This window comes from Elephas maximus, chromosome 12 (genome assembly GCF_024166365.1).
Source record: "Elephas maximus indicus isolate mEleMax1 chromosome 12, mEleMax1 primary haplotype, whole genome shotgun sequence".
NCBI classification, from domain to species: Eukaryota; Metazoa; Chordata; class Mammalia; order Proboscidea; family Elephantidae; genus Elephas; species Elephas maximus.
In genome coordinates this window covers 45,293,517-45,312,603 of record NC_064830.1, presented here as the reverse complement: position 1 = coordinate 45,312,603, position 19,087 = coordinate 45,293,517, and the positions used below count along the sequence as shown (strand labels likewise).

Below are 19,087 nucleotides of genomic sequence, written 5' to 3'. Positions count from 1 at the left end.
AGGGGTGGCTTTTCGATGGCCGCTCACAAGCTTTTAAGACCCCAGATGCTACTCATCAAAGGAGGATGAACAACAGTTTCTTTATGAACTATGTTACACCAGTTGACCCAGATGTCCCCCAAGACCATGGTCCCCAGCTCTCAGCCCCAGTAACTCAGTTACCTCCAGGTGTTTGGATATGTCTAAGAAGCTTCTATGGCTTTGCCTTGGTCAAGTTGTTATTTCCCCTATGTTGTCTGTTGTCTTTCCTTTCACCAAAGTTAACACCTATCTACTATTTAGCTGGCGATTTCCCCTCCCCACAACCCCGTTCTTTTGTAATCATCAAAGATTGTATTTTTCTGTGTGTAAACCTTTTCTTGAGTTTTTTATGATAGTGGTCTAATACAATATTTGTCCTTTTGTGACTGATTTATTTCCCTCAGCACAGTGCCCTCCAGATTCATTCATATTGTGAGATGTTTCACAGATTCATCATCGTTCTTCATCGTTTCACAGTATTCCACTGTGTGTATGTACCATAATTTATTTATCCACTCACCTGTTGATGGCAACTTAGATTGCGTCCATCTTTTTGTTATTGTGAATAATGCTGCAGTAAACACGGGTGCACGTATGTCTATTCGTGTGACAGCTCTTATTTCTCTAGGATATATTCCTAGGAGTGGGATTGCTGGATCCTATGGTATTTCTATTTCTAGCTTTTTAAGGAGGCACGACATCATTTTCCAGAGTGGCTGTACCATTCTACATTCCCATCACAGTGCATAAGAGCTCCAGTCCCCCCATAATCTCTCCAACATTTGTTATTTTCCTCTTTTTTTTTTTTTTTGGTGCCAGTAATGTCAGGGTGAGATAGTATCTGATTGTAGTTTTGACTTGCATTTCTCTAATGGCGATTGATCTGGAGGATTTCCTCATGTGTCTGCTAGCTGCTTGAATGTCTTCTTTGGTGAGTTGTATGTTCATATCCTTTGCCTATTTTTGAATTGGATTATTTGATTTGTTGTTATTCAGGTGTTGAAGAATTTTACAGATTTTAGAGATAAACCCTTGTTGGATATGTTGTAGTCAAATTTTTTTTCCCCAGTCTCTAGGTTCTATTTTTACTCTTTTGGTGAAGTCTTTTGATAAGCTTAAGTGTTTAATTTTTAGGGGCTCCCAGTTATCTAGTTTATCTTCTAGTATTTGTGCATTGTTAGTTATGGTTCATACTGAATTTATGCCATATATTAGGGCTCTGAACATTGTCCTTGTTTCTCCTTCCATGATCTTTATCATTTTAGGTTTTATATTTAGGTCTTTGTTAGTTTTTGTGTATGGTGTGAAGTATGGGTCCTGTTTCACTTTTTTATAGATGGCTGTCTTAGTCATCTAGTGCTGCTGTAATAGAAATACCACAAGTGAATGGCTTTAACAAAGAGAAGTTTATTTCCTCACAGTAAAGAAAGGCTAAAAGTCTAAATTCAGGGCGTCAGCCTAAGGGGAAGGCTTTCTCTCCCTGTCAGCCTTCTCATCAGTGTTCCCCCGGACTATGAGGTTTTCTGTACAGGGACCCTGGCACTGCTTTCTTGGTGGTATGAGGTCCCCTGTCTCTCCATTCGCTTCTCTCTTTTATACCTCAAGAGACTGCCTCAGGACACAATCCAGTCTTGTAGATTGAGTCCTGCCTGACTAACACAACTGCAGCCCATCTTCCCTCATTAACATCATAGAGGCAGAATTTACAACATATAGGAAAATCACACAATACCAGGAATCATGGCCCAGCCACATTGATACACACATTTTTGCAGGGACATAATTCAATCATCTAGTTTTGCCAGCATCACTTGTTAAAAAGACTGTCTTTTCCCCATTTAATGAGCTTTGGTCCTTTGTCAAAGATCAGCTGACCATAGGTGGATGAATTTAAGTCTTTGTTCTTGATTCTCTTCTATTGGTCTATATGCCTGTCATTGTACCAGTACCAGGCTGTTTTGACTACTGTGCTGTATAGTAGGTTCTGAGATCAGGTAGTGTGAGGCTTCCTACTTTGTTCCTTTTCTTCAGTATTGCTTTGCTCATCCGGGGCCTCTTTCCTTTCCATATAAAGTTAGTGATTAGTTTTTCCACCTTGTTAAAGAATGCTGTTGGTGTCTGGATCAGGATTGCATTATATCTGTAGCTCGTTTTGGGTAGGATTGACATTTTTACAATGTTGAGTCTTCCTATCCTTGAGCCTGGTATGTTTTTCTATTTATGCAGATCTCTTGGTTTCTTGCAATAGTGTTTCATTGTTTTCTTTGTATGGTCTTTTACATTCCTGGCTAGATTTATTCCTCAGTATTTTACCTTTTAAGGGGCTATTATAAATGGTATTGTTTTCCTGATTTCCTTTTTGAGTTCTCTTTGTTGGTGTATAGGAAGCCAATTGATCTTTGTATGTTGATCTTATATCCTGATGCTCTGCTGAATCTATTAGTTCCAGTAGTTTTCTTGTGGAATCTGGGTTTCTTTACGTATAGGATCATATCATCTGTGAACAGAGATAGTTTTCCTTCTTCCTTTCCAATTTAGATGCCCTTTCTTTTTTTTTTGCCTTACTGCCCTAGCTAGGACTTCCAGTACAATCTTAAATAGGAGTGATGTTAAAGGGCATCCTTGTCTTATTCTCGTTCTCAGGGGGAATGCTTTCAGTCTCAATCCATTGAGAATGACGTTGACTGTTGGTTTTGTATAGATGCCCTTTATTATGTTGAGGAATTTCCCTTCTATGAGAGTTTTTATCAGGAATAAATGTTGGAGTTTATCAAATGCCTTTTCTGTGTTGACTGAGGTGATTATGTGATTCTCTTCTTTTGTTCTACTTATGTGGTGGATTAGGTTGATTGATTTTCTAATGTTGAACCATACTCGCATACCTGGTATGAGTCCTACTTGGTCGTGGTGTATTATTTTTTTGATAGGATGCTGAATTCTATTCATGAGAATTTTGTTGGGAATTTTTGCATCTATATTCATGAGAGATATTGGTCTGTAATTTTCTTTTTTTGCAGTGTCTTTGCCTGTCTCTGGTATCAAGGTTACACTGGCTTCTCAGAATGAATTTGGGAGTATTCCTTCCCCTTCTGTCCTCTGAAATAGTTTGAGTATTACTGGTATGATCTGTTCTCTGAATGTCTGGTAGAATTCACCAGTGAAGCCATCTGGAAGCCGTTTGGGCTAGGATTTTTTTTGCGGGGGGGGGGGGGGGCGGGGGCGGTGGTTATTACCTCTTCAATTCTTCTCTTGTTATAGGTCTATTCAGATTTTCTATCTCAGTTTGTGGGTCATAGAATGTTTTGACTCTGTCTCTGTATTAATAGAATGTTAACTCTGCCCAAGTGAGACTTCTTGAATAGGGTGATGGTATCCTCTTCTCATTTCTCCCAATCTTCATCTGAGAGGAGCTGGTTTTGGTCTTCTCAGTTTTTTAGTGCCATTCCCAACCTATAGACTGAAAAGTCAAAGAACTGCTTTTTCTGATAACCTTGTTCACCAAGACAAATGTGAGAGCTTTTTAGTTTTTTATTGGAGTCACTATCTCTCTCCTAGCACCCGTTTCAAAGAACTAAGACCTGACAGCACCAGAAGACACCCTAGAAATCCATTCATCCAGCAATTATTTATTTGTGGAGCCCCAAATATGTGCCAGGTCTTGGATGGGTGAATTAGAGAGTTGTGGTCTCTGCCTCATGGAGTTTATCATTTAGTTCGAGGGATAAAGGGCAACAAAATATCATAGAAATAACCACATAGTTATAATCACATTAAGTGCTACGGGGGAAAAGTACAGGACTAGGGTATTTTGAAAGTAATGGCTTTCAAACTTTCTAAGTAATAAAAAAATTTATATTGTAACCAATATTTATACAAACACATACACCCAGAGACATAGATAAAAAAACAAATATTTCATTAATCAATTCTTACCCTAACTATGAGCAATGAGCTCTGATGTTTTCTGGTCTATTCATTTAAAAAATGCTGGTTACAATCCAATAAATTGATTCTATAATTTGAGAAACCCTGTCACGGAAGCCCTAACCTGGCCTGGAGTTGGGGTGGAGGTCAGGAAGGCTTCCCTAAAGGAATGACGTTTAAACCAAGTCAAACCAAGTTAAAAAAAAAAAAAAAAGCGACATTTAAACCAAGTCAAAAAAAGGCCAGGAAAGAATGCTCCAGGCAGAGGAAACAGCATATGCAAAGATACTTCATTTTACAGTAAAGGAAACTGGGAATCAAGGAGGAGATGTAATTTGTCCAGGGTCACATATTCCAAGCCCAGGTCTCCTAACTCCAAATTTAAGGTTCTGTACTCTACAGCAGCCTATCAGTTATAGTATTACTACTTACTTTACCTAATTATGGGCCAAGGGCTGATTATTCCCACCTAGGCTAACCAGGGTTTGGAGCCCTGGTGGCACAATGGCTAAGAGCTTGGCTGCTAACCAAAAGGTCAGCAGTTTGAATCCAACAGCCACTCCTTGGGAACCTCATAGGGTAGTTCTACTCTGTCCTATAGGGTCTCTATGAGGGGGAATTGACTCAAGGGCACTAAGTTTTAGGCCAACCAGGAGAAAGAAGGAAAGGACAACAGCAGGAGGCTACGTTTACAAAAGGCCATTTAATGCTACATGCAAAACAATGCACCTTAGCTCTTACCCCACCTGGCTGGAGGCTGGCACTGAAAACTGTTTGTTCCTTCCTGGTAGGTACTGGCAGGGAGCCACACTCCCGCTTAGGCCCTGGCTTTAAAGAAACAGCATTTAGAAAATGTTCAGGCAGGGTTTAGACTATTTTAGGCCCTAAGAATGCAGACCACTGGCCCTGGCTTATCTATCTCCCCATGTTGATTCCTGCACCTGACTTTCCCCACAGTTCGCCTTGCTTAGCTCCCTGCTATCAGCCCCTGCAACTGCTTTGCATGGGTAGCTGTGTAAATGACAAGTAAGGTCTCCCAACTAGCTTCAGTTGTGCTGCATGAAGGTAATGTGAACCGGCAAGTGGAATACAGGCCACGCCCAAGGAGGGTCAGGGCTAGGGCCATAATGGGCAATGTAAGAGGGTATAAGGGGGAGAGGGGGCCAGAGGAGGTAAGCGCTAAGTTTCAAAACAGGGCAAAAGAGGAAGCAGGGCTTGTATAAACAGTTGTACAGTTTGTACACTGTGCAAAGCCACCCAACAGAGGGGATGAGTGAGGGCTGAAATGGAACTCACACTTCATTCACGAAGCTGTGTTCCCAGCAAGGGGCTGCATCTGCTGGAGGAAGAAGAACCTCCACTCACAGACCAGAGAGGAATGGCTCCAAAGGCTTCTGGTCAGAGAGCTGGAAAGAGACAGGCCCACACAACAGCACATCTGTGACTGTCAAGCCTGGGCATGGCCTACCTCCTCAGGTTCGAAACACTACTGACATGCAGGTGCATAAGGGCTGCTGATTGGTTGCCACCCTCTAGGGACAAGCTAGGACCATAGGAATCTGTGGGTGACAAATGGAGACTCCTCACAGTTCCGACACCTTGTCAAATCAGACTCTGTGATCCTCCTCCATCTTCGTTTCTCTCTCATGAATCTCAAAGAATCTAGCCACACCCTGAAGGACAGCTTTATTTCTGAGGCGTTTTAATTATTAGTTTAAAAATTGTTGCTAGTAATACATGCCCATGTTTAAAAAAAAAATCCAAACATTACACAAAGGTAGAAAATTAAAAGCAAAAACAGTCTACTCCGTGTTAAAAAAAAAAATCCAAACATGACACAAAAGTAGAAAATTAAAAACAGTCCATTCTAAGTTTTAAAATTAAAATCTTCCTCTGCTGATAACCTCCTTACTGCTAACCCCTCATATTCCAAACCTGCTTTCTGTACCCCTGGAACCTATTATTACTCTGTCCCTATCCCCGTTGATGACAGTGCCCATCCTAGATCTGCTATGCTCCCCTCTACCTCTGACCTTAGGGCCAGCTACTTCACTACCTCCTTAAATTCTGCCTCCTCAGAAACCTTGCCCTGAGTGTGCCAAGCAAACCCCCAATCCTGATGCCTTCCCACTCTCTGCTGCCTCTCCAGGGTAGAGGACTTTAGAGACTTGGCCCATGATAAATTCACAGTCCAACTTGGCCTCCACCCCTGAGCCACAAGACTTGTATTCATCTCTTGTGTGCTCCCAAGCTCATTCCTCACAGTGGTTAATTCAGACCCTCCCTGCCCCTCCCTCATGGAGTGGCCTTGGCTCTGTTTTATCGAGGAGATGAAGGTCTTTTTGTAGCTGGAACCCCAGTCATCTCCCCTGGACTTTACCCCGCAAGTCAAGGGTAGAGAGATTCTCAAAGGGGCACCTTTCCTCCCCTGCAAGTTAACCCTTCCTTGATGACCTCGAGATCATTCCTTGCTGCTTCCTTTCTCTCTTGTACCTGGAATACTTTCCTCAAATGGCTCCTTTTTCTTTTTGCCATCAAGCATGCTCAGACCTCCTACATCAAAAAACATTTTACATCAATAGAGAACTCTTACTCTTGATTGTAAATTGTTTGGATCACCATGGAGAACACATAACAAACCTATTTGAAAACAAAAAACTGTTAGTACCCTTTGCCTCTGTAATTCCACTTTATGGAATATGCCCTGAAGAAATAACCCACCGGAGAAAAAAAGTAACTTGTATAGCGGTGTTCAGAGCAGAGATATTTTCAGTTGTAAAACGTTGGAAACAATCCACTTGCCCAATAATAGCTTGATGATTAAGCGTATTTCTCTATCAATATAATGCGATGCCACAGAAGGAACCGGATATTTGAGGTGGCAAATACACAGATTATGTTGACATAGAGAAACCTATAGATGAAACACGTTTTACAACAAAAAATATGTAGAAAAATATACACTTACTAGTTTTAAATGCTTGATGACAAAGAATAGAATCATTTTTTTGACAATAAAATCTTGGATGCTGCTGCTGCATCCTGGTTATTTTTCTCCCCTTTCCTATTGTTGCTCTCTGGTGACCATCCATTGTCTCTATTTTGTCACTACTGATTTCCCCCTTTGCCCTAGGCAACCTGGCTTCTACCACCAGTGTTTTACTGAACGGATACCATCAGCAATCAGAATCGTTCTTCCTTCTAGTTCGATCAGCAGCACCGAAGCTCTCTTCTCTTGCCTTGACACTGAGCCGTTCTAACTTTCTCGCATCTCTTTCTCTACCTTTTCCTAACTGCAGGCAATTCCTAAAGCTTATCACTTGGACTCTGCTCTTTCACTCTGCATTCAAGACCTCTGGAGAGACCCCTTCCAGGGAAGTCTTCTCCTCCTCTGTGTTGATGACTTCCACATCCATAGCTCCTACTCTCAACCTTACCCTCAGGTTTTGGCTCTATGTCCTCACTGTCACCTCTAATTTTCCATGTCTAAAATTAAATTCATCACTAGACTGTCTATTCAACTTCCTAATTTCTGGTTAATGTCACCAATATTCTTCAAACTCAAAACCAGCCCACGCCCTCAATTTGGAAAAGCTGACTTGCTTATAGTCCTCGTCACAGACAGTCCTTTGCTGAGGCTGCACCTGCCTCATGGCCAGCCCTCTCTGGGGCTCTGTCTACTCCTAGGTTGCTCATCCTTAAGGTAAGGTCAGGTTCTGCTTCCTCTGTGAATCTTTTCTGATTATTCCAGTTCACAGTGTTTTTGTTTTCCCCTTCTCAAAATCCTTTTGAACTTAGACTCTATAGTAAGTTCACTCTTCTTTTCATTTCTTTTGCCTGAATTCTCTGTCCTCTGGTACACTCCAGAGTGTCTCCAGTGTGTCTCCCTCTCTGAAGCCTTCACTGCAGGGGTCACTCTCCCTCTGGGTTACCAAAGCACCCTGTCACATCCCCTTATGTTGTAGTGGCTGATGTAATTCTGTGTCTAACTCTCTCACAACAATGTTAGCTGAGTTTCTTAAGGGCAGAGACTATGTCTTATACAATAAAGCATCAAAAATGCGTTACTGACAGCCAATATTGTCTTATACACTAATCATTCCACACGTACATCTCATCTTCCAAGCCAGACCACAGCCTCCTCGCGGACAGGGATTGTGTTTCATTTCTTTTATATCCTATAGTGCCTAAGAATACAAAATGCAGAGAAAGGACTTGGACAATACTTGTTAAGTCCTTGTGAAGATAATATGCAAATTTATATAAATAACTTATAAGCCTGGAAACTGTACTTTCTGGGGAATGCAAATCTTATCAAGTTATCTCAAAACATGGCACCTTGCTATTTTGGAGCCAGCATAACACATCTCTGTACTTAGCAGTGGTCCTGTCACTTAAAGGTGTTAATAGGATGCCAAAATTGGGAGCTTTCGGCTGTGAACTTTACCAATCTAAAATGAGAACAAATCAGAGAATAAACCAGAGTCTCTGATAAGTGGCAATAATCTGCAGGGAATGGAGGGAGGGGGGAACAGGGGTTGACAGCTAGCTGCCAAAAGTCTGGTGCTGTAGAAAAGTCTGGCTTCATGTACATATTACACCACCAGAGATAAGCCTTCAGTGAAACACTTCTCACATGAGAAGGGATATTCCATTTCACCCAGTGGTCCCAGCCCTGCCCCCTTCACATAGCAACACACACATTAGTCCAACCATGGTCTTGCTGACTCAGAAGCAGTTAAGATTTCATTTCTTACCAGTCAGGAAACACAATCTAAATTACAAGGTGGCCAGGACAACAATGTTCTCAAGAAGAATGCTTTCCTGATAATGACTCCGTCCAAGTAGCAGAGTTCCTCCAGTCAGCCAGAACCAGACTTGTTCGCTAATAATCCCAGGCAGCTGAGAAGGCCTCCGCCCCATCTGGGACAAGTGTTTGAGTAGTCAGAACCATTTGGAAGAAGAGGCAGATCCTGCTTAGCAAACATTTACCACAGCACAGGCCAAGCTGTGCGACAAGCCATATGGCTCTAAACTCCAAGTCCCAAATCCCAAAGAGGAGGCCAGATGCCCCGCTTCCCCAGTGCCTGGAGTTGGGCAGACCCCACCAGCAGAGGGCAGGTATCAGTCCATTCGTCTAGACCATTGCAGCCCCTACAATGTGGATGTGAATGTGAAAGATGAGGCAAGAGGACAGCTGTCTGGACTGCCCTGCTCCCTGCTCCCCACAACACTGCCCCCCCCAACCCCCGCCCCAGCCAGCAGCTCCAGGGACCCAGCAAAGCAAAGAGAGAGCAGCCCAGCCTGGCCCTACTGAGGGCTTCTGCCCATCATGCGGCCAATGGTGGGCACCCAACCTTCTCTAGCCCTGAAAGAAAAAGAAGCCTCTTAGCTGATGGCTACACAGAACAGAACCATGAGCAAAGGGAGGAAGGAGGCTGTGGCAGGCCTGGACACAGCCCTTCAAAACAGAGGACAGACAGATACATAACTAACCACAAATAAGGCCCCTAGGTCACCAGAGAACCAGAAATCCAGAAAATCTGAAAACAACAACAAAAATGGAGAAAGAAAACCTATCCAAAACAGACCCCTATGGTATACAGGGTTTTACTAAAGGCTTTGGAAAAGTCACTGGAAAATTGTTAAACAGCAAAAGCTAGGAGGCAAAGAAGACAACTAAGACACACTTTTTTTTCAAAAAAATTTTTTTTAACATTTTTATTTGGGTCAGGAGAGATTACTTAATTTGGATGGGTGGACTCTGGAATTTCTAGGGTAAATTTTAAGCCACACACACATCCAAAAATAATACTTTATATACTCTCTCAAAGAAGAAATGAAGTAGCCATCTAAAGAAACACCTCTGGGAAGTGTTTAGCATTAATTATCGCAATAGTGGAACAAAATAATCATAAAACATTAATCATAAAAAGTTAAACAGCTTACAACTGTCTTGTTAACTTTGCTGGTTGTTTTAAATGTTTGATATTACTAATAATATTACATTAATAAAAATCCTTGTACAAGTATTTGTACATGCACCTCTACTTTTCTAAATATTCCTAGAACTGAAATTTCTGGTCTAAAAGTATGTGCACTGTTATGGATTGAACTGCATGCCCCCCAAATATGTGCTGTAAATCCTAACCCCTATGCCTGTGGTTCTGGAATTCCCATTCTTTGCAATGTTATCCATAGTTTGTTATGATTCACACAGTTGAATGCCTTTGCATAATCAATAAAACACAGGTAAACATCCTTCTAGTATGCTCTGCTTTCAGCCAGGATCCATCTGACATCAGCAATGATATCCCTGGTTCCATGTCCTCTTCTGAGACCGACCTGAATTTCTGGCAGTTCCCTGTTGATATACTGCTGCAGCTGTTTTTGAATGATCTTCAGCAAAATTTTGCTTGCATGTGATATTAACGATGTTGTTCTATAATTTCCACACTCAGTTGGATCACCTTTCTTGCGAATAGGCATAAATATGGATCTCTTCCAGTCAGTTGGCCAGCAAGCTGTCTTCCATATTTCTTGGCATAGATGAGTGAGCACCTCCAGTGCTACATCTGTTTTCAAAATATCTCAATTGATAGTCCATTGATTCCTGGAGCCTTGTTTTTCGCCAATGCCTTCAGAGCAGCTTGGACTTCTTCCTTCAGTACCATCAGTTCCTGATCATATGCCACCTCTTGAAATGGTTGAACATCGACTAATATCAGGAGGCGGTTGTTCATACAGAACAAGGGGATACTGATTGGTTTAAAGTCAGGAAAGGTGCGTGTCAGGGTTGTATTTTCTCACCATACCTATTCAATCTGTATGCTGAGCAAATAATCCGAGAAGCTGGATTATATGAAGAAGAACAGGGCATCAGGATCGGAGGAAGACTTATTAACAACCTGCGTTATGCAGATGACACAACCTTGCTTGCTGAGACTGAAGAGGACTTGAAGCACTTACTAATGAAGATCAAAGACCACAGCCTTCAGTATGGATTGCACCTCAACATAAGGAAAACAAAAATCCTCACAACTGGACCAATGAGCAACATCATGATAAACGGAGAAAAGATTGAAGTTGTCAAGGATTTCATTTTACTTGGATCCACAATCAACAGCCATGGAAGCAGCAAGTCAAGAAATCAAGAGACGCATTGCATTGGGCAAATCTGCTGCAAAGGACCTCTTCAAAGTGTTGAAGAGCAAAGATGTCAGTCACCCTGAAGACTAAGGTGCACCTGACCCAAGCCATGGTATTTTCAGTCACATCATATGCATGTGAAAGCTGGACAATGAATAAGGAAGACCAAAGAATTGACGCCTTTGAATTGTGGTGTTGGCGAAGAATATTGAATATACCATGGACTGCCAAAAGAACAAACAAATCTGTCCTAGAAGAAGTACAACCAGAATGCTCCTTAGAAGCAAGGATGGCAAGACTGCGTCTTACATACTCCGGACATGTTCTCAGGAGGGATCAGTCCCTGGAGAAGGACATCATGCTTGGCAGAGTACAGGGTCAGCGGAAAAGAGGAAGACCCTCGACAAGGTGGATTGACACAGTGGCTGCAACAACGAGCTCAAGTGCAACAATGATTGTAAGGAGGGCGCAGGACCCGGCAGTGTTTTGTTCTGTTGTGCATAGGGTCGCCATGAGTAGGGACCGACTCCACAGCATCCAACAACAACAACATGCCTGTGGTTATAAACCCATTTTTGGGAATGGGTTGTCTTGTTATGTTAATGAGGCAGGATTAGCGTAGGGTGTGTTTTAAGTCAATCTCTTTTGAAATACAAGAGATTAAACAATCAAGTGAGCAAGAAAAGATGGGGGAAGAGAGATGCCAAGCCACATGGAAATCGGCCCAGGAGCAGAACCTCAAAGGAGATAAGGACTTCCTCTAAAGCCTTCCCCTAGAGCAGGCACGGTGAATTCGGACTTCTAGCCTCCTAAACTGTGAGAAAATAAATTTCTGTTCGTTACAGCCATCTATTTGTGGAATTTCTCTTATAGTAGTGCTAGATAACTAAGACATGTATGAACCTTTAAGGCTTTTCATACATAATGTCAAACTACTTTTTGGCAGATTTGTAGTCATTACTTCTTGCTCAGTTATTTTAAACATATCACATAAATGGTATGTATCTCCTATATATAGGACTGGTTTCAGAAAAAAAAAATTTGTTTTATATGGAGTCAAAACATTTTAGATAGGCCAAATCATTATGTACTTCAGGTAAATGAAGTACCTAAGGCTTAAAACACAGATGTTATTCGATGAAGGTCAGATTAGCAAAGTTGGTAGGTGTCATGGATTGAATTATGCCCCCCCAAAATTGTGTATCAATTTGGCTGGGCCATGGTTCCCAGCATTGTGTGGTTGTCCTCCATTTTGTGATTATAATTTTACGTTAAGGAGGATTAGGGTGGAACTGTTACACCCTTACTAAGGTCACATCCTTGATCCAGTGTAAAGGGAGTTTCCCTGGGAAAGTTTCCCACTTTTTATCGCACAAGAGATAAACGGAAAGGGAAGCAAGCAGAGAGTTGGGGACCTGATAGTGCCAAGAAAGCAATGCCAGGAGCAGGGTGCGTCCTTTGGACCCGGGGTCCCTGCAAGGAGGTGCTCCTAGTCCAGGGAAGATTGATGAGAAGGCTGACAGAGAAAGCCTTCTCCTGGAGCTGATGCCCTGAATTTGGACTTTTAGCCTACTTTACTGTGAGAAAATAAACTTCTCTTTGTTAAAGCCATTCACTTGTACTAATTCTGTTATAGCAGCACTAGATGACTAAGACAGTAGGGTATGGCGCTAATAAGAACAAGATCTAGGACAGACTTAGGCCAGCATTGGCTGGTCAACTCTACACAGAGAAAAAAACATCCTCGGCCACAGGGTGCCCTACCAACCTTGGCCAACTGTCACAAATTCGCACACTTGGCCAAAGGGAAGACTGGGTGATGGAATGTGAGTTACTCATCATAACCCATCCTAACTCTTGGGTAAGCAACCCAAAGCACATGTCCCAGTGACAGATGCATCATGTTTCTATAATAAACATAACATTTGGCTACAAAATACAACATACAACTGGCCAACTTACAGCAAAATTAAAAGGTCAACAATACTTAATAATTTTATCATAGTTTATCAGGCACTCCTAACAGGAGCAGTTAATAAATCACTATGCCAAAGGCATGCTCTATCAACTCTAAAATGCAGCTACCGTAACAGAGCATGCCAGCATTTCAGCTGGGGTTCCTTTAAATTGTAAGCCTTCTTGATGTTAGGAGGCATGGATTTTTCATAAAGGTCATATGGTAGGATGCCATTTTAGCCAACAGTTGAAAAATAAATTAGTTTATTAGAACAGTAACAATGGCTTTGGCTGGTCAAAAGAAAGACAGGACTATTCTCAAGAAGGAAATGAAAAGACTAGGAGAAGGTCAATGAAGTAGCCCAGGCTGCCAGGGAAACAGCCACTTTGGAGGGTCCTCCCCTTACCTAAAGGAGCCCTGGTGGCACAGTGGTTAAGCATTTGCCTGCTAACCAGCTCAGCAGTTTGAGCCCCCCAGCCACTCTTCGGGGGAAAGATGTGGCAGTCTGCTTTCATAAAGATTACAGCCTTGGAAATCTTATGGGGTAGTTCTACTCTGTCCCATAGGGTTGCTATGAGTCCAAATCGACTCGATGGCAATGGATTACCCTCACCTAATTGCCTCTTTTGGTGAACGGTGCTTATGGAAACAGTCTAAACCTATCTGTCCCATGCACTGAAGGCTAGAAGTAAAGGCAACTGCTTCTTCTGTACCAAACTGTATTCATGGAAAAACAACCACTACCAACTCTACTGGCCTTCATTAAACTACAAAAGCATACGTGCTTCTTATAACAATTCAAGTACAGATGCATATAACATAAAAAAGTGAAAGTTCCCCTTTGAGTCTCCTCCTCCCTTTTCCCATCCAAATCCCACTTCCCAGAGGTAAACATTGTTGTGTTCATCTTTCAAACTTTAGATACCTATACATGGGTATCTTCCCTAATGAAATTTATCTGGGAATTTAAATTCATTTGTGGAATGAGGACGACTCTGCCCTTCTTCCATCTGAACAGTTTGCCCTGGCTCCTGAATTACTGGTCCTCTTTGCCTTGAGCCCATCTGTAATTGTGGCCATCAAAAATGGCCTCCCTTTACCTCTCCTCACTAGTGAGGAGGCACTCCTCCTAAGGAGGACAGCCCTCTATCTCCTGCCCTCTGGATTTCACATACGTAGAAGCTGATCCGAGCAAAATCCCCAAAAAACAAACCTGCTGCCATCGAGTTGGACTCATAGAGACCCTATAGGACAGAGTAGAACTGCCCCATAGAGTTTCCAAGGGTTTCCAAAGTCACCTATTAAAGCAACACCTCTAATAGTAGAGGAAGTGAATGAAGGCCATGTGAGCTTTACTCACAAACAAGAGTTCGGCAGCTTTTCCATTTCAGATTAAGATCACTCCCCAAACTATCGTCCTCCCAAGTGGAGGACTCATTACCCCACAACACACACAAACATACCAAGTCTGTGCTCTCCTTGAGTTAACTGCTCCTGCCTCACCAGTCTTTCAGATAACCAGGTCAGCTGAATACATGGAGACAAAGAGGCATTTCATATACTCCTATTTGGGCAGTTGAAATAATACTGCAAGTGCCAGGTCTTCAGAGGACAAATCTGTTCTCTGTGCATCTCAAACAACCCAGAGGGCTGTTGAGAGATTGGGGCTACTGAAATGAGGATCCAAGATGGACTTGAGTCCCAATAAAAATTTGAAAGCATTACTTTTTATTTTATACTTTAGTAAATATAAAACAATGATTGCTATCTCGTATTAAGCAGGTACTCTACATACTTTCTTTCATTTAATCCTGACAACAACCTTGTAAAGCAGATGACTATCATTCCAGGCTTACACCTGAGGAAACTGGCACTCAGAGGCTATATAACTTGCCCAAGGCCACCGAGCCAGGAAATGGCAGGACTGGAACTGGAACTCAGATCTGTCTGCTTCCAGAGGCCAGACCACTTTGCTTTCCCAAGGATAGGGCTTAGAAGTCCCTGAGGCTCTCAAAAACCTACAAAAGGTTACATTCTAAGTGCTAGAAGGTAGTCCAGCAGCAGCCAATGTGCTTGCTCTTCCTCTCAGCCCCCTTCCAACCCTCCCACCTCGCTTTCTGGAATGCAGCAGCCTCACAGATAAGTTAAGAAGACTTCAAGTACCCAACTTGCATTTGCTTGTGTTAGTTGATGCAAATTAAAATTAAAGAAAAACCTTCCTGAAGTCAGAATGTGTGAGGAAAAATCATTATTTTGAAGGTGGCAAGCATAAATATTTAAGTAGATAGTGTGACACTAAATTTTGCCTGGCTTTGCAACATCTCAGATGATAAAACAAGCCCTTGTTTACAGGGCTAATTATGGACTAGTAAATTATTTTTATTAAAGCTCTCTGGGATATTAAACATGAGGGATGAAGCAACAAAGTAGTAGTAGAAATAGCTCTAGTCTGGAAACCTGAGTTCTAATCCTGACTCAACTACTAATAACCACCAACACTCATTTGGCACGTGTCCACAGTTTACAAAGTGTTTCACATACTTTCTGCATTAGTTCGGTGACCTTACGTAAGTCACTTAATTCGTGGTATTTCAGTGTCAAAATCTGGAATCAAGTAGGTTGAACTACACCATCTGAGGACTCTCCAGTTCTAACACCCTGAAATGGAGGGAGGACACGTGCCTCAGGATCTTTGCTAATGTGTCTATAAACAAATCCAAGGAAATGCATTCTGATTTAGAAATTATATTTTCTGCTCAGTTTCTGAAAGAAGTTACTTGGCTAAATTCAGGTACAACTCACAAGATGTTTGTTGCCAGCTAGTTGGCTCAGCTTCTGGAGAGTGCCATACTAAAGCACTGGGGTGGATTCCCACACGGGTGCTTTCCCTGTTCAGTAACCACCTACCAACCCTAGCTCTATATGATCTTACAAACGTAACCACACAAAGAGGGCTGGCCTGGAGGAAGGACTTGAAGAAACCTGTCCGCAACATGATGCGCTCTCAGGATGACAGGTCAGTAATGTCATCATTAGACAGTGTTATTATAAATACCATTCTGTCTTGACTCTAAGACACACGAAGCCCGCCTTCAAGTCTCAGTGTTGCCCCTTTCTAGATGATTAATGTTTCTGAAATTAGGATGCACTTTACGATTGACATTAAATTACTAAATCATTTTACCCAAAAGCTGTTGATAAATTGCTGGTATGTCTTAGGATCAAAGACCTACAGTCCTACGAAACCACAACATCGATTAGCTCATAGATTTAGGTATAACTTGAATCAAATCGTGTCCCTCTCCCTGATCTTAACAACCGCATCTAGTAACAGCTGGACAGACAATGCATTAGGCAGGCAGGTATTAGACCTGTTTCCCAATAGTAGCAGTTTAAAAGGCATTCCAACATTATCTCATAAAACGCTGGCATGGATTTCAAAGACAAATTAGCCCATATAAAAACCACTCTGATGCTCTGAAAATGTACTCTCCCACAGCAAACTGGAAAGGGAACATTTTAATCACACCCTCCTGATCTGTCATAGCCTTGACACATTTCTTGCTCCTTTCTTCACAGTCCTCCACCCCAGTAATATTGCTGATTCCCAAAATACACTCAACCCAGGAGAAGCAGCTCTCCAGTACAGCTGTCTGCTCCTGCCCTGCTCCGGTATTCCATCGGGGAGCTATGTGACACAGAGAGGACCACACAAAAGGAATGTAACTCTCAGGCCCCACAGTTCCCATCGTGCCGAAGGCAGGTGCATCCCGCCAAACCCCAGACTGGCATTCGGAACAGAAGAAACTGCACTGCTAGATGGGGGCTGTAGTTTTCCTGAACTTCATCTCTATGTTTAAAAGTAGGGCGACAGCCGTCTTTGCTACTGTAAACTAATCTGATGGGCATGGGGGCAGGGAGTGGCTCAGAGGAGGCTGCCAACAGACCATGATTGAGCAAAGTCAGGGAGCTAAATCGTTATTTCTCAGTGCCTGCAGCCCCAGAAAACTCCAAGCGAATACCTCTTTCTCCGCAACTTTCAGAAGTGGAGCATCCGCTCCTTTTGCAGCCTGGAGTGAAAAACACAAAGGCTCTTGTACAGTAGAAATGACGTATATTTACACTTATTTTCTAACAGTACACTGAAATCAAAGGAAGTTGGCAATGAGGTACACACACGGTAGTTAGGAGCCCTCGAGTTGAGGCACGTTTATTAAGAGACAGCTTCTGGCTGTGGGCACCAGCTCTGACTTCAGCTCAGTTTCTGCTGTCTGGAGAAAGAAAATAGTTTGAGATCGTCCTGTGTTCCAAGATCAGGGAACGCAAGATGGGCAGGTGGATGGGTAGCAAACATAACCCAGGAATTGTCCAAACATGCTATAACCCCTATCAGGTGACAGTCCCTAAGAAGACTCACAGCTGAAGGAGGCAGGGAGTACAGGCCTACATTCCTACACCACGGAGAAGCCTCAGTTCTTCTCCTTCTGCTCCACTCGGTCACATATTGGTTAAAATCCTCTACTATCCAGTTGGTTACCACACGGATTAACAAGTATCAGAGATCAAGTCTTGCCACAATCTCAACACACAAACAGTAGGCACTTGCTATGGTTGGTATCAGGCCTGTTTCCAAACCTCACATTATACCCAGGTTATAATGCGGGGGTGGGGAATGCATTTTAAAGAATCCTGGAAGATGCTTATTCACAACAACACACCAGAGAAAGCGCAGGAACTTGAGCGCCCAAACGGCACCTTTCCTCTGCTCCCTCCGCTACCTCTACTGGCCCTCCACAGCACTGGCCAGGGCAGTGGCTTAGCTCACTAGAAGGCCACTGGGCACTAGTGGGTGTTCATGAAACAGCGGTGGATCTTGATGGGGCCGAACCCTTCTCGCAAAATCTATTCCGAAAGCCCCACGAGCTCTCCGCAGTCAGTTAGAACTGTCCAGACCTGCTCCCCCAAACCTGCCAGGGCACGAGTGTAAGGGACGGAACCCCGAGGCCCCACGGTTGGTCTGGCAGAATGCCCTCGGCCCGAGTCTCCCTCGTCACTGTTTCTAGCATATCACTGGGGAAAACCAGAGAAACCGGGAGATGTGAGGAGGCCCACGAGGGGTAAGGAGAAGGGACAAGGGCGGACTGGAGGTAATCTGGGGGGCCGAAAGGCCAGTCCAGGGCAGAGATGCGGTCGCGACGCATCCAAGGGGCAAAATCCTCGAGGAGGGTCCAGAGGGAGGGAGGGCAGGGGAGGGGGAGTGGCTCGGGAGGCCTGGCCGGCGGAGGCCGCAGGGAGCCCGGGAGAGAGGGATGGAGGGCGGGGGCCCGCGGGGGGAAAGGCGGTTGGGGGGGGCAGGGGCGCGGGGCCAGTGCGGGGGGGAGCCGGTTCCCCTCCCCCAGCCCGGGCCTCCCGCTGACTCAGCCCCGCGGCGTCCGTCGCCTCGGCCCGGACTCACAGTGCGCGAGGCTGCTCCGGTGGAGGCGGCGGGGGAGGGGCAGGCGGCAGGGGCGCTGCGGCTGCTGCTGCGACTGCGGCTCCGGCCGGCGGCTCCGGGGCGGAGGGTCCTAGCAGAGGCCGCCGCGGTCTCCGGCTTCAACGCACAGAGACTGCGGGGGAAGAGAGCACTGCGCAGGCGCGATGCGGCCACCGCTGTCAGTCCGAGCGGGGCGGGGCCAGAGCACCCGCCGTCTCCAAGGCAACAGGGCGGCGAGAGAAGGACAACCCCTACCTCCACCTTGTCTTAGCAACTGCGGCGGGAGGTGGGGGGCCGACGAGAACAGTCCCTCTCTATTACCATAGCAACAAGGAGAGGAACTCGCCTCGTAAATTTACGGCGGTACCCGGGGAACGCGCTTACCTCGTCACCATGGTAACCGGGAACAGCCCCTTCCTTTTTCCTTAGCAACAGGGTAACAATTCCTCCACCCTTTCTAACTAATCACAGAAGGAACAACCATTTACACCTGATTCTATAGTAGCTGGATGACGGATTCTTATCTCTCATGGCTACAAGCAAAGGGAGAAGTGAAGAATATT

At 44.0% G+C, this 19,087-nt stretch overlaps 1 protein-coding gene across 2 annotated transcripts in view; it reads right to left on the bottom strand.

The window, feature by feature from the left end:
* Positions 1-18,710, bottom strand: part of MAPRE3 (microtubule associated protein RP/EB family member 3) — an 82,876-nt gene extending 64,166 nt beyond the window's left edge. Inside the window, exon 1 of one of the 2 annotated variants that reach the window (XM_049902804.1) lies at positions 18,507-18,710. The gene's annotated coding sequence lies outside the window, so the exon portion shown is untranslated. The remainder of the gene's footprint in view (positions 1-18,506) is intronic. The other variant, XM_049902803.1, reaches the window with a different exon arrangement.
* Positions 18,711-19,087: the final 377 nt, after the last annotated feature.